Here is a 24920-nt window from a genome sequence, read left to right as displayed (position 1 = left end):
CCGATGTGAATACTTTTGTCATTGATCATTACAGACAGTATTGAAAAATGAACAAACAAAATAGACGGCTGTTTTGGTAACTGGTTACAGTTACACTGATAGGTATGGGTACATTGCAATGGATTAGCTAGCTAAAATATGAGTGTATAACTGTAACTGAAGCATTTGAATATTGGGGGGGTTACCTCCCCCCCACAAAGTACACCCCTGGGTCGAGGGCATAGTTAAATCCAAACAGGAGGCAGCATGCTTTCGACAGGTTTGGCACACCTCTGACCACGGGCTGCCCTTCAATGATGATCCCAATCGTATCGGGCTGATGGCACATGTACATTTTCAGTGGGCAACTGCCGAGCTCCTTGTGCACCTCTGTTTCATCATGACTCTATTAGTGCAGACAAAAAATGAATCAAGAGTTTGGTCAGACAAACAGGTAATTAGATGAATATAGCAGACAGGTAGAAGACAGATAAGACACAAAGTCAAAATTGTACTTTTGTTGCTAAAGGTGGTGGATACACTGTGGCTAGAGCATATGACCAGAGTGAAGTCTAACATGACAATGCCATAGAGTGTGGGTACTATACTATCATGATCTACTTTAGCATGAATGTTGTCTTTTTCTGGTTCAAAGGATGCATTACAATAAAACAATGCAATTGTCCTTTCCTGATTGATCATCATATTACTGTTTATTAAGCTACAGAGTTTAAATATCTTCCAAGAGCAAATGTAATAACCCCCTATCATCTTAATATTAATACATACAGAAAAATAGACAAGTAGCTTTAAGCCCAATACGTACATGGTGGATGAGGTCTCCCTGTCTCTCCCCCATGTACTCAATCAGGCATCTCAGGACCACTTTTCTCCACAGGCAAATGGTTCCTGTTAAAAAGTAAAATCTGATCAAAATTCACAACCATAAGCTCAGGAATGTCAACATTTGTAAACAATATGACAGGTAGAACATACACTACCTTCATTCAGTGTGTCCCTATCCTTCAGGTCATCAGTTGAACTTAAAGTAACAAAGTCATCAAAATCCTGGTCCACTGAGATCCCAAATGTTTCTTTTATCACTTCTTTAAACTCTTTAACTGTATGTGGCATTCCAAGAAGACAAAGTTTCTTTATTTCATGGTCCAGGATGACTCGAAATTTTACAGCTGTCTCCACTTTGATGATGTTGCCTTAAAAAAATGACAAAACATCATATTATTTTTTACATTCAGTCTGGCATTGTTTAGCAAGCAAACTGCCTCAGAGAAAGACTGACTGATAATAAGAAACTGCTCTATTTGGTGATTTTTACTGTTTTTTTGTGGGGAGAAGATCATAGATGATCATATCTTCTATTGGTGGTAGGTACATAAAAACATCTTCAGAAATGTAATTGTATGGAGCTCACACGTTTGCAATTTTTTCTATGTTTTACTTAACTGGGAATTATGGAAGCCCGTTTCCGCCACTAAAAAAACAAAAAAACAAAAAAAAAAACGCCACTTAAAAAAAAAAAAGACACTAAAAAAAAAAAAAAAAAGATTAATTGCGACTTTTTATATCAGAATTGCGAGTTATAAAGTCAGAATTCTGAGATATAAAGTCGCAATTGCGAGTTATAAAGTCAGAATTCTGAGATATAAAGTCGCAATTGCGAGTTATAAAGTCAGAATTCTGAGATATAAAGTCGCAATTGAGAGATATAAAGTCAGAATTCTGAGATATAAAGTCGCAATTGCGTGATAAAAAGTCAGAATTCTGAGATATAAAGTCGCAATTGCGTGATAAAAAGTCAGAATTCTGAGATATAAAGTCGCAATTGTGTGATATAAAGTCAGAATTCTGAGATATAAAGTCGCAATTGCGTGATATAAAGTCAGAATTCTGAGATATAAAGTCGCAATTGCGTGATATAAAGTCAGAATTCTGAGATATAAAGTCGCAATTGCGTGATATAAAGTCAGAATTCTGAGATATAAAGTCGCAATTGCGTGATAAAAAGTCAGAATTCTGAGATATAAAGTCGCAATTGCGTGATAAAAAGTCAGAATTCTGAGATATAAAGTCGCAATTGCGTGATAAAAAGTCAGAATTCTGAGATATAAAGTCGCAATTGCGTGATAAAAAGTCAGAATTCTGAGATATAAAGTCGCAATTGCGTGATAAAAAGTCAGAATTCTGAGATATAAAGTCGCAATTGCGTGATAAAAAGTCAGAATTCTGAGATATAAAGTCGCAATTGTGTGATAAAAAGTCAGAATTCTTAGATATAAAGTCGCAATTGCGTGATAAAAAGTCAGAATTGTGAGATATAAAGTCGCAATTGCGTGATATAAAGTCAGAATTGCGAGATATAAAGTCGCAATTGCGTGATATAAAGTCAGAATTCTGAGATATAAAGTCGCAATTGCGTGAAAAAAAGTCAGAATTCTGAGATATAAAGTCGCAATTGCGTGATAAAAAGTCAGAATTCTGAGATATAAAGTCGCAATTGCGTGATAAAAAGTCAGAATTCTGACTTTTTTTCTCGCAATTAACTGATGGTCAGTGTCTCTGTCTATAACAGTGCATCAACGATAGCCGTGCTGCAGTGAAGTCTGAAGCTGTTGGATGTATTAAAATGTGCCACTTCAGCTTTGTCTGATTTATTGCGCCTCCGCCACAGCTGATTCTTCTTCTTCTTATGATTATTATGATATTGTTATTATCGTGCAAAATTCATTAGTGTATCCATTCTGTTAAAAACAACTTTTATTGTCCAAATACCTCGACTGTAATTTGCAGAATTGCATGATTCTACCCTTGAGTTGCAAAGTAAATGAAACATGATAGGTATTGGTTGTTTTAGTATTAAGCCCACTAGATGGCAGTAAAAGCTGTTCCCTTTCGTGGGAACTATCGACGCTACGTCGAATGACGTGATGGGAACCCTCTGTATTTTGTGTTCGTGAAGCACCTCTGTATCCAACCAATGAAGAGACGTGACGTCAGAGGCGGGTGACGTCACGGATCAGGAAGCTATAAAGCACACCTGAACACAAAGCACGCCAGCTTCTGTTGTCTTCAGCAAGCGCTCTCTGTATCTTGTGTGTCTTATTTGGTGTTGTTTGTCTTATTACATATAAACAAGTCAAGATCTCTTCGTCTGAGGACAAGAGTATCTCACACCAATCCATATATTTATATATAAAAAAGACACGTATTATGGCGAGAAACAGCAGTGAAATGGGAGTGAGCCCAGGCAGCTCTCGAGGGAGTGTCTGTGTGCACTGTAAAAACTCGCTCTCAGGACACTGTTGCAGTGTTCCCCGCGGATCGGGTCCCGCTTCTGCTGAGGCAGGGCGGAGGCTCCGTTCATGGGTTTCACAAATGGATCTGACAGAGGGATTAGAGACGGGCGCGCCTTTTCTCTGCCCTCACCAGCCAGGTTCAGCGCCGTCTCCCAGGTGGAAGCACGCTCTGCGGTTTCTTCCCCCGGGTTGAGGCACCGATACTCACATGTCCAGCTCTGAGGAGGTGGATATTGTGATATCGATCTGAGGATCGCCACCTCACAGTCACACACACATATCGTGTTTCAAAATCACACGTTTATAACAAATCAATCGTGAACAGCAGTTTGATTTTTCCCCCTGTGCTACACTACAAAGCGAGTTGGGATACACACGATTTATGTGTTGTTTGCTGGGAGTGGAGCGTGCACGTCAGCTCACAACTGACAGTGACCGTGTTCATTCATAAAAATGTCCCGAAGAAAAGTATGCACTAGCGGGAGTTTTGTAGCTCCACTCCTGTTGGCTTTATTCTCGAGGGAATAAAAGTCTATTGCAAAGCTCGAATCTCGCGCTTGCCGAGGCAGCGCGTGGATTGAGTTTTCATTAAAGAATATAGCTCAGATCTCGCGCTTGCCGAGGCAGCGCGTAGACTGAGTTTTCATTAAAGAATATATGGCTCGGATCTCGCGTTGCCGAGGCAGCGCGTAGATTAAGTCTGCAAGAATGAAAATACGGCTCGGGTCTTGCGTTTGCCGAGGCTGCGCATATATCACGTGTCCGTAATTATGCATGTGTGTGTATGTGTATGTATATATTAAGGGATCTGAGTAGACGGGAGTTCCCTTTCTCTATTTCCCTAAAATACCTTGCGAATTATTACGAGCTATAATTCTTTTTTGTATTCTAAATATATTCATATCATAAGTCTGTTCAAAAATATAAGAACTGGCTGCATTTAATTTGAGGATTAAATGAAATATTGAACACATTAAATTCTGAGGAATTTAAAAGCCTCCGGACTAGGATGGATCTGAGGACCGTCATTATCTCTCGGAAGGCTTCAAAGAAGAGGTCCTGACATAGTGCAGGATCTCTCGAGGGCAGCCCCCTCCGGGGGGGTTCGGATATCGGGTCCTCCTCGGTGCCCTCAGGGGACCGTTCTGTCAACCCTGCCACCAAGCGTGAGTCAGGGCACAGCAGTTTCCACCGATCCTCCGAGGAGAGTCGGCCAGCACGTGATTCGTCTGTCTGCCGGTGCGCCGCGTCAGATAGACGAGCCAAGTGCTCAAAAAACACCAGAGACCAGTCCCGAGAGACTGGTTCCCTTAGTAGAATATTTGGAAGAGTGGAAAAATCCCGAATGTTTCGAAGTGGGTGCTGCTCATGATAGAACAGGGCTACAGAATTCAGTTTGGTTCACGACCGCCCAAGTTCAATGGGGTGCTTCCTACGGTGGTAACCCCAGAGCAGTCTCTGATGATGGAGCAAGAAGTAACGACGCTTTTGCAAAAAGGGGCTATAGAAAGGGTTTCCCCTCCCAGCAAAATGTCGGGCTTTTACAGCCGCTACTTCATTGTTCTGAAGAAGGATGGAGGGTTGCGTCCGATCATAGATTTACGTGTGCTAAATCGATCCATAAAGAAGCTGAAGCTCAAAATGCTTACACTCAGACAGATCATCCCTCAGATCAGGTCCGAGGACTGGTTTGTAGCGACAGATCTGAAAGACGCATACTTTCATGTATCCATCCATCCTTCACACAGGAAGTTCCTCAGGTTTGCTTTCGGGGGCGAAGCTTACCAACACAGGGTTCTTCCGTTCGGCCTATCCCTCTCACCCCGCACGTTCACAAAGCGCGTGGATGCAGCGCTGGCTCCGCTGAGACTCCAGGGCATCCGCGTGCTGAACTATATCGACGATTGGTTGATATTAGCTCAAACAGAACAACTGGCAGTTCAACATCGAGATGTTGTCCTGTCGCACATGAAGTGGCTTGGGCTGAGGCTCAACGCCTAAAAGAGTGTGCTGGTCCCGAGTCAGGTTGCAAACTACTTAGGTGTAATCTGGGATTCCACCACGATGCAGGCGCAGTTGTCCCCTGCTCGTTTGAGTTCCATTCTCGGGGCCGTGAAAGGGGTGAAGTTAGGCCAGTCACTCACTGTAAAACAGTTTCAGAGACTGGTGGGTCTGATGGCAGCTGCGTCCAACGTTATTACTTTTGGCCTTCTGCACATGAGACCCCTACAGTGGTGGCTCAGGACCAAGGGGTTTTCCCCAAGGGGAAATCCTTTTCGCATGATCAAAGTCACGCGGCGATGCCTTCGTGCTCTGGTCATGTGGAAAGAGCCTTGGTTAATAACCCAGGGACCCGTGCTGGGGACTTCTGGTCGTCGTGTAATGCTTACGACAGATGCTTTCCTCACGGGCTGGGGAGCGGTCATGAGTGGCCGCTCAGCTCAGGGTCTGTGGGAGGACCATCAGCGCTCCTGGCACATAAATCGGCTGGAGATGATGGCGGTGTCTCTAGCACTGAAACACTTCCTCCCAGACCTGAGGGGCCACCACATGTTGGTCCATACGGACAACATGACGGTGGTCTCTTATGACCAGTCACTCACTGTAAAACAGTTTCAGAGACTGTTGGGTCTTATGGCAGCTGCGTCCAACGTTATTACTTTTGGCCTTCTGCACATGAGACCCCTACAGTGGTGGCTCAGGACCAAGGGGTTTTCCCCGAGGGGAAATCCTTTTTCGCATGATCAAAGTCACGCGGCGATGCCTTCGTGCTCTGGTCATGTGGAAAAAGCCTTGGTTCCTGTCCCAGAACCCATGTTGGGGTACTTCTCGTCGTCGCGTAATGCTTACGACGGATGCTTCCCTCACTGGCTGGGGGGGCGATCATGAGTGGTCGCTCGGCTCAGGGTCTCTGGGAGGACCATCAGTGCTCCTGGCACATAAATCGGCTGGAGATGATGGCGGTGTTTCTTGCATTAAAACACTTCCTCCCAGACCTGAGAGATCACCATGGGTTGGGCCGCACGGACAACACTGCGGTGGTCTCATACATCAACCATCAGGGGGGCTTGCGGTCTCGCCTGTTATTCAGGCTGGCCAGTCGCATCCTCCTCTGGTCCCAGGGAAAGCTCCTCTCGCTGAGAGCAGTTTACATCCCCGGGCGGTTGAATGTGGGAGCGGACGCCCTGTCGAGGCAGGGCGTGAGACCGGGGGAATGGAAACTCCACACTGAGGTGGTGGAGTTGATATGGAAAACTTTCGGTCGAGCTCAAGTCGATCTATTTGCCACAGAGGAGTCAGCTCAGTGCCCTCTGTGGTACTCACTTCAGCACCCAGCACCTCTAGGGCTGGATGCCATGCTACAGACGTGGCCGAGGCTACGTCTGTATGTGTTCCCCCCAGTCTCAATGCTCCTGGGAGTTCTGGAGAAGGTTCGCCAGGAGAAGGTCGACCTAATATTGGTGGCCCCGTACTGGCCGACCAGAATATGGTTTTTCGGACATAATGTCTCTACTTCAAGGCTCTCCCTTAGAGCTTCCTCTCAGGCAGGATCTCCTGTCTCAAGCGGGCGGCACGATTCTCTATCCCCGCCCAGAAATGTGGAAACTGTGGGCCTGGCCCCTGAGGGGGCAAGGCTCATAGGAACTGGTCTCTCAACCGAGGATGTAAAGACCATCCTTCACTCCAGAGCTCCCTCCACGAGGAAGTTGTACTTATGTAAATGGAAATTGTTCTCTGTGTGGTGTGAACAGCATAATTTGGACCCGGTCCATTCTTCTGTCTTTGACATGCTTCAGTTCCTTCAGGAAAAGTTTTCGGAAGGTTTAACCCCTTCCATGCTGAAAGCATATGTGGCCGCTATTTCGGCTCATCATATCCCTGTAGGGGGCTCCTCGCTGGGTCGAGACCCCCTAGTAGTACGCTTCCTCCGTGGTGCACTCAGGTTGAGACCTGTGGTGCGCACAAAGACCCCGACCTGGGACCTCACTATTGTGCTCCAAGGGCTGGCTGAGGCTCCCTTCGAGCCAATAGAGCAGGTGTCAGACAAGTTCTTGACACTTAAAACTATCTTTCTCTTGCCGTCTCTTCTTTGAAGAGAATTGGTGATTTACAAGCGCTGTCAGTCGCTCCATCTTGTCTTGAGTTTGCGCCTGGTATGGTGAAAGCCTTTCTGCATACCAGGCCGGGCTATGTTCCAAAGATTCCGACGAGGGTCCCAGGTCCCATTGTACTCGAGGCTTTCTGCCCGCCTCCTTTTACGAGTTCGGATCAGGAAAGAAAGTGGATAAGCAAGTGGGTGGTCGAGGCCATCTCACTTGCATATGAGACAGTGGGATGTCCGTGTCCCTTAGTGGTGCGCGTTCATTCCACGAGAGGTATGGCCGCGTCCAGAGCTCTCTTATCTGGAGTCTCCATGGACGACATTTGTGGTGCGGCTGGATGGTCTTCCCAGCACACCTTCATCAGATTTTCTAATCTTAATCTTAATATCACTTCGGGGGCCAGGGTCCTACAAGATAGAAGCCAGGCACTCGGAGACACGGCGTAGTTGGGATTGCGTTCCCATCACGTCATTCGACGTAGCGTCGATAGTTCCCACGAAAGGGAACGTCTCGGGTTACGAGTGTAACCCCTGTTCCCTGAGTAAGGGAACGAGACGCTACGTCACGTGGCCGTATCTCCTGCATACCTGGTGCGCTTGCTTCAGACATTTTACAAAAGCTGGCGTGCTTTGTGTTCAGGTGTGCTTTATAGCTTCCTGATCCGTGACGTCACCCGCCTCTGACGTCACGTCTCTTCATTGGTTGGATACAGAGGTGCTTCACGAACACAAAATACAGAGGGTTCCCATCACGTCATTCGACGTAGCGTCTCGTTCCCTTACTCAGGGAACAGGGGTTACACTCGTAACCCGAGACGTTTTTTCTCCTTGAAACGCTGTGTACAAGGTTACCGTGGAAACATTATGCATATTCCTGCATAATGCATATGTCCGGAGACTAATCTTTATGTGTCTCCTCCAGTGAAGTCAATATTTCTTTATTGGTAAATCGGCGCTAAAAATAATCATTTATGATGTCCTCTATTTTATGTATAAAAATAACAAAGCAGCAATCCTGATGGTCAGTCGCAATGAAAGGAAACGCAAGCAAAGTAAGAACTGTGAGAAATAACGTTTCACAGTTGTGAGAAAAAGTCAGAAATTCTGACTTTATATCACGCAATTGCGACTTTATATCTCAGAATTCTGACTTTATAACTCGCAATTGCGACTTTATATCTCAGAATTCTGACTTTTTATCACGCAATTGCGACTTTATATCTCAGAATTCTGACTTTATATCACGCAATTGCGACTTTATATCTCGCAATTCTGACTTTATATCACGCAATTGCGACTTTATATCTCAGAATTCTGACTTTATATCACGCAATTGCGACTTTATATCTCAGAATTCTGAACTTATAACTCGCAATTGCGATTTTATATCTCAGAATTCTGACTTTATAACTCGCAATTGCGACTTTATATCTCAGATTTCTGACTTTATAACTCGCAATTCTGAGATAAAAAGTCGCAATTAATCTTTTTTTTTTTAGTGGCTATTTTTTTTTTTTTTTTTTTTTTTTAGTGGCGGAAACAGGCTTCCATAGGGAATAGTTATAGCTGTAATTGTATTTATTTGAAGTTTTTCTTACCTGGATGTGAAGCTTGAAGACCCAAGGTAACAAAACTTCTTTGGCATCTAAAGACCAGGAAAATAGGTTAAGGTAAATGTAACTTATTTAAGTAATAGGATAGAAATGTTTTTTTTTTTTTTTTTTTTTTTTTTTTTCAACCAAAAATCTGTTATTAATTTACTATGCAGCATAAAAAAAACAAAACATGGATCAAATATCTAAAATCATACAACTATCTGCTGCTGATGATAACCCCACGACAACGGCATCCCCCACCGGAGAACGTGTTGTTAATATGAAATTAAATAAGTGCTGTAGTCGTGCCTAATATGTGTTTTGGCATTGATTTTACAAATAATATCACTTTTAATCGTTAGTTAGCGTTAGCCAAATTAGACTTAAAACACATAGTATGCATGACTACACTTATTTAATTTCATATTAACTACACGTTCTCCGGTGAGGGATGCCGATCGTTGCCTACAAGACCACACTGTTTAGCACTGTGCAGCCATCATGCCATGAGTGCAGGATAGCTAGCTATACAGTACAATTTGCAAGCCTAACCTCAGCTTCCTATGGAGTAAGCAATTTCGCGTGCCTTTACATCAACAATCATTCGGCTAAATTTGCTCAACTTACCGTGTTATCAGTCCCTGAAATTCAGATCCGCTGTAGCAAACAAACAGTTGAAGTGCCGAGGAAGATGCTGCGCTGCCTGTGAGTCTCGCCAGTGAAAAAGGGTAATGCCAACTTATAAAATTTAAAACATTTAAGTTTGATGAACACACACCTGCCACATCAACAGCTGCTCTAATAAATTGTGTATGTCAACTCACTTTTATAACATTTCTTGTACACAACAAAAACATACAAATAACTACTCAAATAAATTGCAATAGTTTTACTTAAAATATATTGTTATATAAAAACTGATGTATTTTAAGTGAAGAGGAAGTATATTGATACTTTTTAGTATAAAACAAATAAAATAAACTAGATTACAACTATTTAAAGTATATAAAATCTACTTTGTGGGTGTAGCACTTTCAGCCTGTAAACAGAGAATGTATCACCCCAGTCAACAATTTGATCACACAATGATGTCACTATGAGCTCACAATATTCTCATGGTGCGGTCATAATGTGAGTGTCACAGTGAACTAAAAGTGTAACCACACAGAGCTCTCACTGTGTGCTCATACTTTGTTCACAACATGAGGTCACTGCACAATCACAGTGCACTCATACTGTGGTGGAAATATGAGGTCACATCCCACTCACTGTGTGCTCATACTTTGTTCACAACATGAGGTCACTGCACAATCACAGTGCACTCATACTGTGGTGGAAATATGAGGTCACATCCCACTCACTGTGTGCTCATACTTTGTTCACAACATGAGGTCACTGCACAATCACAGTGCACTCATACTGTGGTGGAAATATGAGGTCACATCCCACTCACTGTGTGCTCATACTGTGATCACTGTGTGCTCATACTCTGGTCACTGTATGCTCATACTGTGATCACTGTGTGCTCATACTGTGATCACTGTGTGCTCATACTGTGATCACTGTGTGCTCATACTGTGGTCACTGTGTGCTCATACTGTGATCACTGTGTGCTCATACTGTGGTCACTGTGTGCTCATACTGTGATCACTATCTGTTCATACTGTGGTCACTGTGTGCTCATACTGTGGTCACTGTGTGCTCATACTGTGGTCACTGTGTGCTCATACTGTGGTCACTGTGTGCTCATACTCTGGTCACTGTGTGCTCATACTCTGGTCACTGTGTGCTCATACTGTGATCACTGTGTGCTCATACTGTGGTCACTGTGTTCTCATACTGTGATCACTATCTGCTCATACTGTGATCACTATCTGCTCATACTGTGATCACTGTGTGCTCATACCGTGGTCACTGTGTGCTCATACTGTTTTCACAGTGTGCTCATACTGTGGTCACTGTGTGCTCATACCGTGATCACTGTCTGCTCATACTGTGTGGTCACTGTGATTTCACTGCGCACTCACTGTGTGCTCATACCGTGATCACTGTGTGCTCATACTCTGGTCACTGTGTGCTCATACTCTGGTCACTGTGTGCTCATACTGTGATCAGTATCTGCTCATACTGTGGTCACTGTCTGCTCATACTGTGTGGTCACTGTGATTTCACTGCGCACTCACTGTGTGCTCATACTGTGGTCACTGTGATGTCACTGCGCACTCACTGTGTGCTCATACCGTGATCACTGTGTGCTCATACTGTGGTCACTGTGTGCTCATACTCTGGTCACTGTGTGCTCATACTGTGATCACTGTGTTCTCATACTGTGGTCACTGTGTGCTCATACTGTGATCACTGTGTGCTCATACTGTGGTCACTGTGATGTCACTGCGCACTCACTGTGTGCTCATACCGTGATCACTGTGTTCTCATACTGTGATCACTATCTGCTCATACTGTGGTCACTGTGTGCTCATACTGTGATCACTGTGTGCTCATACTGTGATCACTGTGTTCTCATACTGTGATCACTGTGTGCTCATACTGTGGTAACTGTGTGCTCATACTGTGGTCACTGTGTGCTCATACTGTGATCACTGTGTTCTCATACTGTGATAACTGTGTGCTCATACTGTGGTAACTGTGTGCTCATACTGTGATCACTGTGTGCTCATACTGTGATCACTGTGTTCTCATACTGTGATCACTGTGTGCTCATACTGTGGTCACTGTGTGCTCATACTGTGGTCACTGTGATGTCACTGCGCACTCACTGTGTGCTCATACCGTGATCACTGTGTTCTCATACTGTGGTCACTGTGATGTCACTGCGCACTCACTGTGTGCTCATACCGTGATCACTGTGTTCTCATACTGTGATCACTATCTGCTCATACTGTGGTCACTGTGTGCTCATACTGTGGTCAATGTGTGCTCATACTGTGGTCAATGTGTGCTCATACTGTGATCACTGTGTTCTCATACTGTGATCACTGTGTGCTCATACTGTGGTCACTGTCTGCTCATACTGTGGTCACTGTGTGCTCATACTGTGATCACTGTGTGCTCATACTGTGGTCACTGTGTGCTCATACTGTGGTCACTGTGTGCTCATACTGTGGTCACTGTGTTCTCATACTGTGATCACTGTGTGCTCATACTGTGGTCACTGTGTTCTCATACTGTGGTCACTGTGTGCGCATACTCTGGTCACTGTGTGCTCATACTGTGGTCACTGTGTGCTCATACTGTGATCACTGTGTGCTCATACTGTGGTCACTGTGTGCTCATACTGTGGTCACTGTGTGCTCATACTGTGGTCACTGTGATTTCACTGCGCACTCACTGTGTGCTCATACTGTGGTCACTGTGTGCTCATACTGTGGTCACTGTGTGCTCATACTGTGGTCACTGTGTGCTCATACTGTGGTCACTGTGTGCTCATACTGTGGTCACTGTGTGCTCATACTGTGGTCACTGTGTGCTCATACTGTGGTCACTGTGTGCTCATACTGTGATCACTATCTGCTCATACTGTGGTCACTGTGTGCTCATACTGTGGTCACTGTGTGCACATACTCTGGTCACTGTGTGCTCATACTGTGATCACTGTGTGCACATACTCTGGTCACTGTGTGCTCATACTGTGATCACTGTGTGCTCATACTGTGGTCACTGTGTGCTCATACTGTGGTCACTGTGTGCTCATACTGTGATCACTGTGTGCTCATACTGTGGTCACTGTGTGCTCATACTGTGATCACTGTGTGCTCATACTCTGGTCACTGTGTGCTCATACTGTGATCACTGTGTGCTCATACTCTGGTCACTGTGTGCTCATACTGTGATCACTGTGTGCTCATACTGTGGTCACTGTGTGCTCATACTGTGATCACTGTGTGCTCATACTGTGATCACTGTGTGCTCATACTGTGGTCACTGTGTGCTCATACTGTGATCACTGTGTGCTCATACTGTGATCACTGTGTGCTCATACTGTGGTCACTGTGTGCTCATACTGTGATCACTGTGTGCTCATACTGTGATCACTGTGTGCTCATACTGTGGTCACTGTGTGCTCATACTGTGATCACTGTGTGCTCATTCTGTGGTCACTGTGTGCTCATACTGTGATCACTGTGTGCTCATACTGTGGTCACTGTGTGCTCATACTGTGATCACTGTGTGCTCATACTGTGATCACTGTGTGCTCATACTGTGGTCACTGTGTGCTCATACTGTGATCACTGTGTGCTCATACTCTGGTCACTGTGTGCTCATACTGTGATCACTGTGTGCTCATACTCTGGTCACTGTGTGCTCATACTGTGATCACTGTGTGCTCATACTGTGATCACTGTGTGCTCATACTGTGATCACTGTGTGCTCATACTCTGGTCACTGTGTGCTCATACTGTGATCACTGTGTGCTCATACTGTGGTCACTGTGTGCTCATACTGTGATCACTGTGTGCTCATACTGTGATCACTGTGTGCTCATACTGTGGTCACTGTGTGCTCATACTGTGATCACTGTGTGCTCATACTCTGGTCACTGTGTGCTCATACTGTGGTCACTGTGTGCTCATACTCTGGTCACTGTGTGCTCATACTGTGGTCACTGTGTGCTCATACTCTGATCACTGTGTGCTCATACTGTGGTCACTGTGTGCTCATACTCTGGTCACTGTGTGCTCATACTGTGATCACTGTGTGCTCATACTGTGATCACTGTGTGCTCATACTGTGGTCACTGTGTGCTCATACTGTGGTCACTGTGTTCTCACTGCGTGAACAGAGTATAAGCACACAGTATGAGCACACAGTATGAGCACATTCTGCGTCTGGTGTTGTTCTGGTGGTTACTTTTAGCTTCTTCACCTCTATTTCATTTTGCTTGTGAAAAGACCTGACACATTCTAAACACACAAAGAGCAAGGTGTTAACATTACAATTTCTATAGCAGCATCCAGATGCACAAACCAAAACTTAAACACTTACTTTTCAAACATGTCAGGAGCACAGGTGGCAACACCTTCTTCCCATCTTTCCCCGTTCTGTTATACAGACAGAGAACATTGTCTGACGGTATGCTTTTTAAAGCCTGTCTCACCATCTCACCTATATTGGAGCTGCTGTGAGTATGGATGAGATAGTGTATCTGACAAAAACATACATAATATTGTCATGATTAAAATATACCAGGCTTCAACATTTCTTTTACATGGTATAAAAGAAATAAATAAAGAAAAAATAAAAAAATAAAATAATAAAACTGTGGCTTTGTTGTAAAAATAAACGCTAAATTTATATAGACAGTATTATTACAACATTCAGCATATTTCCTGAGTCGTCTGATGAGTAGTCTGATTCAAGTTCTCTGGAGGAGTGTTCACTATCAGAAGTGTTTTCATTTTTTTTCTGAAGAGCCAAAACGATATTTTTTGATTTTCTACAAGCTTTTTGTTGCTGTCTTTTCAATGCCTTAATTTTTGTTTCCAAATCATAACAGGCCAAAAAGAACTTCTGTATTAGTAAAACATTATATGAAACACATAAATCTTTTACAATTTTTTTGAGAGGACAACCTTAGCCACTCTCACTGATTACTGTATTTGATAATTGTTTAAGAAGTCTTCTTTGGACAATTGTTGTGTATCCTAAAGAAAGTGTGTATCATAAAGTACTTTAAACTATACTTTTGTAGATCTACACTTTACATTCTTAATGATGTAGTGTTGCATCTGATGTCTGGGTAAAGTTGCTTGTTATGTTAATAAGATGATGAATGTCAGTCACTTTGAGTTTTGGTAAATGGGAAGTGACGTTGAAGCTTTTAACATAAAACAGCTACAGTTCCGCAGATAGAAGTTATTGTTAAAAAACTAGTCATACTTCAGCGTGGTGAAATAAGGCGTTTTATCTTTAATATGAGTGTCTAAGAGTAGGCGTACTTCATCTTTTTATCCAAAGAGCAATGATAGTTTACGCTATTCCACCAGTGCAGCATTCTTGCTTACTGTTGTTTTACAGCGCTTGTTAATTATTGAAATATAAGTATAAATAAAAAAAATAATAATATATTGAAATATAAAGTTAGTAATGTTGTAATGATCTGACATAACAGGCCTAACAATTCACAAATACTGATATGCAAACTAGCTGCTATTTTTTTTTTTTTTTTTTAACTAGCTAACAATTTTGGTGTGATTACTGAAGGTAAAATGGCTGGTGCACATGTAGCATGTGTGAGCAGTACTCTGCTAAAAAAAAAAAAAAAAAGACCAGAACACATTGCACATCTAAAGTATGTAGATAGGCCCCTCACCATTTCTGCGGTGTAACAATACCATGCACAACTTTTTCTTCTTCTTTACATGTTTTATGGTGGTTGGAAGACCAGCTTAGATGGTGCATTTACCACCGCCAACTGGACCGGAGTGTGAAGCATTCACAATGAGCTCACGCTTTACACACATGCTGAGGATCACAGTATGAGGATCAGATGAACTCACATTGAGCTCACGCTTTACACACATGTTGAGGATCACAGTATGAGGATCAGATGAACTCACATTGAGCTCACGCTTTACACACATGTTGAGGATCACAGTATGAGGATCAGATGAACTCATGTTGAGCTCACGCTTTACACACATGTTGAGGATCACAGTATGAGGATCAGATGAACTCACATTGAGCTCACGCTTTACACACATGTTGAGGATCACAGTATGAGGATCAGATGAACTCATGTTGAGCTCACGCTTTACACACATGTTGAGGATCACAGTATGAGGATCAGATGAACTCACATCCCAGATAGCAAACGGATGTGGGCCACTTTAGGCAATGGTGTGGCACTACAGGCCTTCTTATGGCCCGGACAAAATGTATGTGAGCCTTAAGTGGCCCACATGTAACATGGCAAAAATGGCCCAAATATTTCAAATTGCATGTGGGCCTTTTTAGGCAAAGATGCGGCACTTACGGCAATGTGTAATCTGAATGTGAGCCTGAAGTGGCCCGTGTGATAAATAATGAATATGGGCCAAATATCGCAAACCAAATGTGGGCCATCTTTGGCAAAAATGTGGCACAATCAATAATGGCTAATCTGGCTTTAAACCAAATATGGCCCACATATGCTGCAGCAAATGTGGCCCAGTTATCTTAAAACACAACTGGGCCAGTTTTGGCAAAGATGTGGAAAGTAAACACTAGCGATTCTGAATGTGAACCTTAAGTGGCCCAGACATGGCATAACAAATATGGCCCAGATACATTACTTCAACTTTGGACCACATTTGGCTAATGTACGGCACAGTCAGCACTGGCTAGCAGGGTGTAAGCCTAAACTGGCCCACATATAATGCAGCAAATGTGGCCCAGTTAGCTTAAAACACAACTGGGCCAGTTTTGGCAAAGATGTGGAAAGTAAACACTGGCGATTCTGAATGTGAACCTAAAGTGGCCCACAAATGGCATAACAAATATGGCCCAGATACATTACTTCAACTTTGGACCACATTTGGTTAATGTACGGCACAGTCAGCACTGGCTAGCAGGGTGTAAGCCTAAACTGGCCCACATACTGTATAATGCAGCAAATGTGGCCCAGTTATCTTTAAACTTATCTGGGCCAGTTTTGGCAAAGATGACGGAGTGTAATCACTGGCGATTCTGAATGTGAACCTAAAGTGGCCCACAAATGGCATAACAACTATGGGCCAGATACATTATTTCAACTTTGGACCACATTTGGCTAATGTACGGCACAGTCAGCACTGGCTAACCAGGATGTAAGCCTAAACTGGCCCCCATATAATGCAGCAAATGTGGCCCAGTTAGCTTAAAACATATCTGGGCCAGTTTTGGCAAAGATGACGGAGTGTAATCACTGGCGATTCTGAATGTGAACCTAAAGTGGCCCACAAATGGCATAACAACTATGGGCCAGATACATTACTTCAACTTTGGACCACATTTGGTTAATGTACGGCACAGTCAGCACTGGCTAACCAGAGTGTAAGCCTAAACTGGCCCACATATAATGCAGAAAATGTGGCCCAGTTATTCTTAAAACATATCTGGGCCAGTTTTGGCAAAGATTACGGAGTGTAATCACTGACGATTCTGAATGTGAACCTAAAGTGGGCCACAAATGGCATAACAACTATGGGCCAGATACATTATTTCAACTTTGGACCACATTTGGCTAATGTACGGCACAGTCAGCACTGGCTAACCAGGATGTAAGCCTAAACTGGCCCACATATAATGCAGCAAATGTGGCCCAGTTATCTTAAAACATATCTGGGCCAGTTTTGGCTAAATTGTGGGACAGTAATAACTGGGAAATCTGAATGTGAACCTTAAGTGGCCCACAAATGGCATAATAAATATGGCCCAGATACATTATTTCAACTTTGGACCACATTTGGCTAATGTACGGCACAGTCAGCACTGGCTAACCAGGATGTAAGCCTAAACTGGCCCACATATAATGCAGCAAATGTGGCCCAGTTATCTTTAATCTTATCTGGGCCAGTTTTGGCAAAATTGTGGGACAGTAGTCACTGGCAATTCTGAATGTGAACCTAAAGTGGCCCACAGATGGCATAACAAATATGGCCCAGATACATTATTTCAACTTTGGACCACATTTGGCTAATGTACGGCACAGTCAGCACTGGCTAACCAGGATGTAAGCCTAAACTGGCCCACATATAATGCAGCAAATGTGGCCCAGTTATCTTTAATCTTATCTGGGCCAGTTTTGGCAAAATTGTGGGACAGTAGTCACTGGCAATTCTGAATGTGAACCTAAAGTGGCCCACAAATGGCATAACAAATATGGCCCAGATACATTATTTCAACTTTGGACCACATTTGGCTAATGTACGGCACAGTCAGCACTGGCTAACCAGGATGTAAGCCTAAACTGGCCCACATATAATGCAGCAAATGTGGCCCAGATATCTTAAAACATATCTGGACCAGTTTTGGCAAAGATGACAGAGTGTAATCACTGGCGATTCTGAATGTGAACTCCAACTGTACTCCATTACTCCAACTTTGGACCATATTTGGCATATGTATGGCACAGTCAGCACTGGCTAACCAGGGTGTAAGCTCAAAATGGAACAGTAAGCATGTTAATAGTTCATAACAATTAGGTCCAATGTTGGTAAATATTTGGTACAGTTGACACAGCAAATATGCTCTAAATATCATAAAAAAACTAGGCTACTTCTGGCTTTGTATGGAGCACCTTTTAAAACTGGTTAATTTAAATGTATAGCTAAAAATGGAGCTGAAAATATATCATTAATACTTTTCAGGGATATTTGATGTAGGATGCAACACTTAATTGTACAGGCTAATCTGGAGAAGGCAGATATTTCAGGTTTTTTTAACATAACTTTATTGGTGTGTTTGTGTATACAGGTATATGTGGTTTGTGAGGACACAAATATCTATAATGACATTTGCATTACAACCAAATGGGTTAAAAACATACAAAACTTTTTTCTTTTTTTAAATTCAAAACATGCAGAAAGTTGTGTGTGGTGGGTAGGTTTAGGGCTAGGGGAGGGGGTATGTACAATAAATGGGGAAGGGGGGTAATAATAAATGATGTTTTTGGAAAATGTAAATTGTAGAAAGTTTTCTGTGATGGGTAGGTTTAATGTAGAGGGATAGGTTATGCAGTTTGTACAGTATAAAAACCATTATGTCTCTGCATGGTCCCCATAAAACATGAAAACACAGCACGTATGTGTGTCTGTACTGTAGAGCAGAAACACAGATGTGCACTATTACAGCTCTTACAGTCAGTTATGCTGTACATGTACTGTAAGTAAATTGTCTGATTGAGAAATGTGTACAACATAGTTAAAATTAGTGAACTATGGTCTTGGAACATATATTTAGTAGAGTGACATTTTGAGCTGCTGTATGTTAAAATCTTTGCCATGGTTTCAAGCAGAACATATTCCACTGTCCATGTTTTGTTGAACTTGTAACAATATCCCAAGGACAAGTTAGTCCTAATGCTACCCTAAACCTAACCCAACCCATTATCCTTAAAGTAAATGATAACCGGCACAAAACCCTGGTTGTATGCATAAACTTGACATAAACTGTAAACTTGTCACTCAAATATGATTGGTTGAATTAAATGCAGGATTAACAATGTAAGCAGGCAGTGTCATTTTATAAACTGCTTAAGTGACCCTGATATTGTAATAAGTACATAAATGAATGAATGAATAAACTAATAAATAAAACATTACAAAACAAACATTAATAAAAATATTTATTTTGTCTTACATTTTAACTGAATATTGACATTTAGATTTATAAATGACTTTTTTATTAGTAAAAATAGCCTGTCATATTATTAATTGATAAATTAAATTATGAATGGGTAAATCAGCACAGCATAAAACTGCAATGAGAACATTGTTTTTTGATATTATTTGATTTGATATTAGGCTATTAACTTTTCAAACATTTTGTATTTTTATTTTATTATTATTATCATGTTATAGGCTTCAGCTAACTTTATTAGAGATCATTATTTAATAGAATTCAAACTGGTTCGAATTCCTATTTCCGGCCCTTTAAATTTAAAAGTAGGCGCGCGGAAAAGGCGCCTAAACAGCAGAGAGGATCGGCTGGAGATTTGACGGTTGAAAACTGCACAAAGTAAAGTCAAGGTAAGACTTCATAAAAAATAATGGATTTAAACAATGTTTTTATGTTGTTGGCGATTGCTTCGTTATATTTGATTGGAGTATTTATGTGATATTAAAGTTAGCTAATGATTACTTAAATCGTTAGCAAGCAAACACATAGGTAAGGCTATTTGAATTTAAGTTATCATTTCAACTTTTGCTATCTCTGGATTTTCAGGATTTTATTTTAAAAAAAATATGAATGTTTATGTAGAAGATTTGTAGTTTGTGTAGGCTACAATGATTAAGTGACCGGACATAGTAATTTGCTATGTTCGCGCTGTTTACATTTTTCTTATGATACGGCCAGTAGATCAAGACTGATTAGTTCATTGTTTTTAACTATTTTATGTAATATCTCGTGAATAACGTTGATTAGTTCACCTCCGAGTCTTTTGAACCGAGTCTCTTTCGTTCATTCACGTCACGTGACGGCATACATTCAGTTAACGTTAGTTTGGTTTTACTTAAGTAACATGATATACAGTTAAGTCCCATGTAGCCCAGTTAAACTGTAAATCCAGTGGTCAATAATACTGAAGTGATACATTGTCTGTCTCCTCAATGTAGATCCTCCTGCTGTAAAAACCAGCATTGACCAGCATGAATTCCCTTTCACTCACTGTTTCCCAACCTGCAGTCGGTTCAGCACGGTACTGTAGACAAGTGTTTTTACTTATGCTTTATTATGGCATAACAGTAAAATAAAATTATGACTATAATTCAATTGGACATTCATCTATGTATTCATTGTACATTATACTGCACTAACTAGTTTTATTACTTGTCAGAAACATCAGGCTCACAGCAACAGATTAAGAAGAATCCTGCATCAAAAGATGACTTCAACTTGCATGTGAGACAGAGTGAGAAGAGAAAAAGAGGAATGAAGATGGACTGTCTAAGAAACCTGTAAGTCAGTTACACTGTCTATTTTGCTGTGTATTAATTTGTATTATACTACGAGGATGTTGAATGCTTGAATTAGAGCTACGATAACCGCAATACCGGCCATCACCGCACCGTTTCTATGGTAACCAAGAGCTCCTGAACTCATCAGATTCTTGCGGCTGCGGCTTGTTTGTAGTATCGGCGAAAAGAATTTCTTGAACATCTGCGAAAATGTTAAAGTATGTAAAATAGTGGCTGAACTTAAACATATCCTTTTATTAAAACTGGTGCTCTGCTGTGCCAAGGGACATTTCGAAACATTTCACCAGTTACTTTCGTTTACTGCATAGACCTTTATGTCCTATAAATGTGTCATATTCGTATTTGTGTGACAGTCCACGCAGCTTTCAGTGGGCAGGGCTATTGGCATTATTAATAAAGAAACATGAATGAATGAGAAAGTAAAGTGCAGGACGTGGTTGATATTAAAAATAAAATTAAATACTGGCAGGATGTTTCTATGCGCATACTCTGAGTGTAAGACGGACAAGCATTGAAGCCTCTGTTTGCGCGTCTAATTGGTCAAATACACCGTGTGAGCCAGAAAGTGAGCTAATGTATATCACACAAAAAGCAAAGTGCAAACTATTCTCAAGAGACAAATTTCAGCATAACATGCTGATAACGGTAGGCTATCCTAACTGTCTTAATTTATTCCTTTATTTATTTTGTGGACCATAAATATAGTAAAACAAATGAGAAGAATAGTATTTCGTGTTAAACAGGTTGGTTTTTAAAATGCATCTAAGGGTGCTTTCACACTTGGTTCGATTGCCTGGACCGAACGCGAGTTCAATTGCTCTCCCCTCTCCCTGCGGCCACTGGACTGTGTTCACATTATATTATTTGGGTCCGAACCACGGTTCGTTTTCGTCATCAAACCAGCAGCTGTTGACTACGTTGCTTAATAACGATGGCACAGGAGAAGTCGGCAAAATGCATAACGTTGCTCTCCTCACCATTTTTGTTTTTGAACCGTAGGTTTTGTTCATAACGGAACTTGCATCTATCTCCCACGAATGTAGAATGCTGAAGGCGAGCAGAAATGAGAAAAGTTATGCTACAGCTCTCTGTTTGCAGCACGTCAGTCACGCTCGTCGGGAAAGTGAGTGAAACACACACACAAACACACATTTTTATCAAATAATACGGCATTAATAGCGGTTCACTTCCGCAGCTTGGTGCGTTTGCATTTATATCAGAAGCGAACTGTACCTGAGTTCACTTGAACCGCACCCCAGACCACCCTTTTTAAGCGGACTCGGGTACGGTTCGTGGGTGTCCGCAGTTACACACAGCACACAGTTACTCCTCGTGTTTGCTGGATAATGATATAATGATATTATATTTAATCCTCCAAAATCACTGTGCAATAATGAGTGTGTTAAGTGAATAAATGTAAACTCTATGAATGAAATGAGCGCAAATCAAATAGCTGTATTGCTGTTGCCTCTCCATGTGCCACAAATCAGCTTGGAAAGAATAAATCAACTGAAATACTTAGTGCTTTTTCCAGTTTAACGCATTAAAATATTTAACACAGTTAATGCAGCATATGTTTTTTATGTTTTGTTTGTTTCATCCTTTGGCTAGCATTACAATATATGATTACGCTCTTATTTCTGCGAATGCTTTTAAACCATTTAAGCGCACCAAAAGAGAAAAAGAGAACGCACTGTCTGTGAATGTCCTGTCACACACACGACGCACAGAAAGACATGCACCAGTATAGTGAGCATGGACGGCCCACCAGTATCGAGTTCTCTGTCATGCTTGAAGAAACAATAACACACACGATAATGTCAAAAATGTCCGTTTTGTTAAATATCACCAATGGAGCAGCCTTAAATGAGTTAAAGTCCCCGTGAACCGGAAGTGCAAACGTCTTTTCTCCAGTGTTGTGACATATTTCCAAGCGAAACAGAATATTGAATAGAGGGCAGAGTTTTAATTTAACGCTCCTCCTCTCCGTCTCTCGCTCATAGCAGACTAAGGGTTGGGGGGAGTGGTTTTATTTTATCAGAGAAGGAACACCATTTCAGACCAGAAGTAACATTTCAGATTTTGATTAAAGATTACCACGACAAACAATTTTTTTCGGTGTATTAACTTGCACGGATTAATTGTTCACCACAAGACTAGTAATATGCACTAACAAAGTAAGTAAGGTCAATTTTGATTTTATGACGTCTTGAAATGAAGTCTTAATTGAAAAGTAAATGAGTTGTGAGAAAGTGGACATCAGTAGCTGTATTAAGACCCGGGTATACTTCACTTTCCGCGGCCAGACGCATCTCACATGCAGTCTTGTCTGCGCATCTTTCAAAGTATACTCAACTACAGATGTGCGTGGATGACCGAGTTCAACACATGCAGTACAATTTAATTCACGAATCGTGCCATCAACGGGACTTCGCTGGGTAGGATCAGAGAATAAAAATAGTGCATCCACCATCCACCACACAGTCTTGAAATTTGGCCTGCACATGGACGAGGTATGCAGACGTCCGTGAGCCCTCCAGATGACGAACATTATGTCATGCAGACGGTGCACGAACGTGGCTTTAGTTTCAGTGAGACTGTCCTTATTTCATAAAAACATGCAATTAAAAAGTATTTAAAATATACTCTTTATGTTGTTTCTTTATGTTGTTTTTATTTTAGAGATTAACTGTGACATTATTACATAATAATATGTATTATTAAAAACTTGACTATAACATTACATTTAGATCTATTGCATTATATTTAGATAGTGGCATGAAAGGTTGCAACTTTGAATGTGTCAGGTATGGAAGGACGAGGACTCAAATGCAGGGAAGAGGGCTTTTATTTATAATAAAAAATAAAACAAAAACACAACAAAAACAACCCCGTGGGGGAAAACAGACTTGACTTGACTTGACTTGACTTGACTTGACTTGACTTGACAAAAGGAAACACCAGGAAAAATATGACAACGAACCAGCACAGGACTGCAAACACAAGGAGAATAAATAGGAGAGCAAACAAGGCAGGTAACAAGGGAGGACAGGTGGGGCAAATCAACCAATAATGAGGTAACAAGGTGGGCGGGGTCAAGACAATAGACGTGAGAGCACATGGCACAAAGAAACACATGACAAGCCATGTGCTCACACCAAAACAAAACAAAGACACAAGCACATGGCCAATGAAGACAAATCACAAGCCATGTGCTTACACAAGACGAGACATGAACACGTGACTATGAAAACTCATAAGCCACGTGTTCACACAAAACAAGACAACATGAGAGCACGCAGCCCGTGAAACACCGACTGCGTGCTGCACAAGACAACACCACAACATGAAAGCACGCGGCAGGTGGAAATCACCGCGTGCTACACAAAACATGAGACAAGAGCGCACGGCAAGTGAACATACACAAACCGTGCGCTCACAATAAAGACAGGACTGGGAGCGCGAGTGTCCGAATATCGACACGAAACCGAAACCAAACTAGACACGAGTGCCGGGATCCGAACGCCACGCTCCCAACATGAAACAAGGCACGCAGACAAGAGAGCGCACAGCCCCGAGAACCCTCGAGACCGTACGCTCACACAAAAACCCGACAAGAACGGGAGTGTCAGAGCTCTGTCACAAAACCAAGAAATAAACAAGACTGAAGTGACAGAACCCTGACAGAATGAGCATTGTAGCTGATCACAGTCATGTTGAGTGTATGTAAGCAGTGATCTCATCATTGAAACTCGAATTCTGCTCACTAACAAATACGTTCATCATAACTAACAGTGCAAACACAATGTAAATAAGAGGTTTGTTGATTATAATGGGAGTTTTGGTGTGAGTTCAAAACTCAGTCAACATTTTGTCTGTCTCTTCCTTATCCCGAGGTTACCATAGTCAGCTGGATCCCCTCCAAATCCAGATCAGATGGTGGACCTGCATCTTGGCATGACCACGACGCAAGCCTAAATGTCAACGAAGACCATGTCAACTAGACAAGCCAGACAGATCCCCTGTGAGAACTTCGTTGACAGCCATCGGCAAAGATCCTCAGCAAAGACCACAAGAACCAGACAAGTCCTCTGCACAGACCCCTACGGCTAGCTTCAACTCTATGCCGGCGTGTTGTATCTTGATCTTCAAACTGATGGAACCATATGAAATATTCTAGATTATACCAATCCACAATCTGACTTGTGTTGCTGCCTGAATCACATCACACCATATTCGTTCATTGGCCAGA

General features: G+C 42.1%; 1 protein-coding gene and 1 long non-coding RNA gene across 3 annotated transcripts in view; both read left to right on the top strand.

The window, feature by feature from the left end:
* LOC137014521 (uncharacterized) overlaps positions 1 to 24920 on the top strand; it is a 73305-nt gene that overhangs the window by 29664 nt on the left and 18721 nt on the right. The gene's annotated exons all lie outside the window — the stretch shown is intronic.
* On the top strand, positions 20093 to 24687 carry LOC137014482 (uncharacterized). Of its 2 annotated transcripts, XR_010893851.1 has the most exons (4): positions 20093 to 20388; positions 20527 to 20647; positions 21712 to 21791; positions 24565 to 24681. It is a non-coding gene; the product is annotated as an uncharacterized lncRNA (long non-coding RNA). The 2 variants fall into 2 exon arrangements; XR_010893852.1 differs by lacking the exon at positions 21712 to 21791 and having other exon boundaries at positions 24565 to 24687.

This window comes from Chanodichthys erythropterus, chromosome 24, assembly GCF_024489055.1.
Source record: "Chanodichthys erythropterus isolate Z2021 chromosome 24, ASM2448905v1, whole genome shotgun sequence".
Lineage (NCBI taxonomy): Eukaryota > Metazoa > Chordata > Actinopteri > Cypriniformes > Xenocyprididae > Chanodichthys > Chanodichthys erythropterus.
This window is presented reverse-complemented; position numbering and strand designations above follow the sequence as displayed.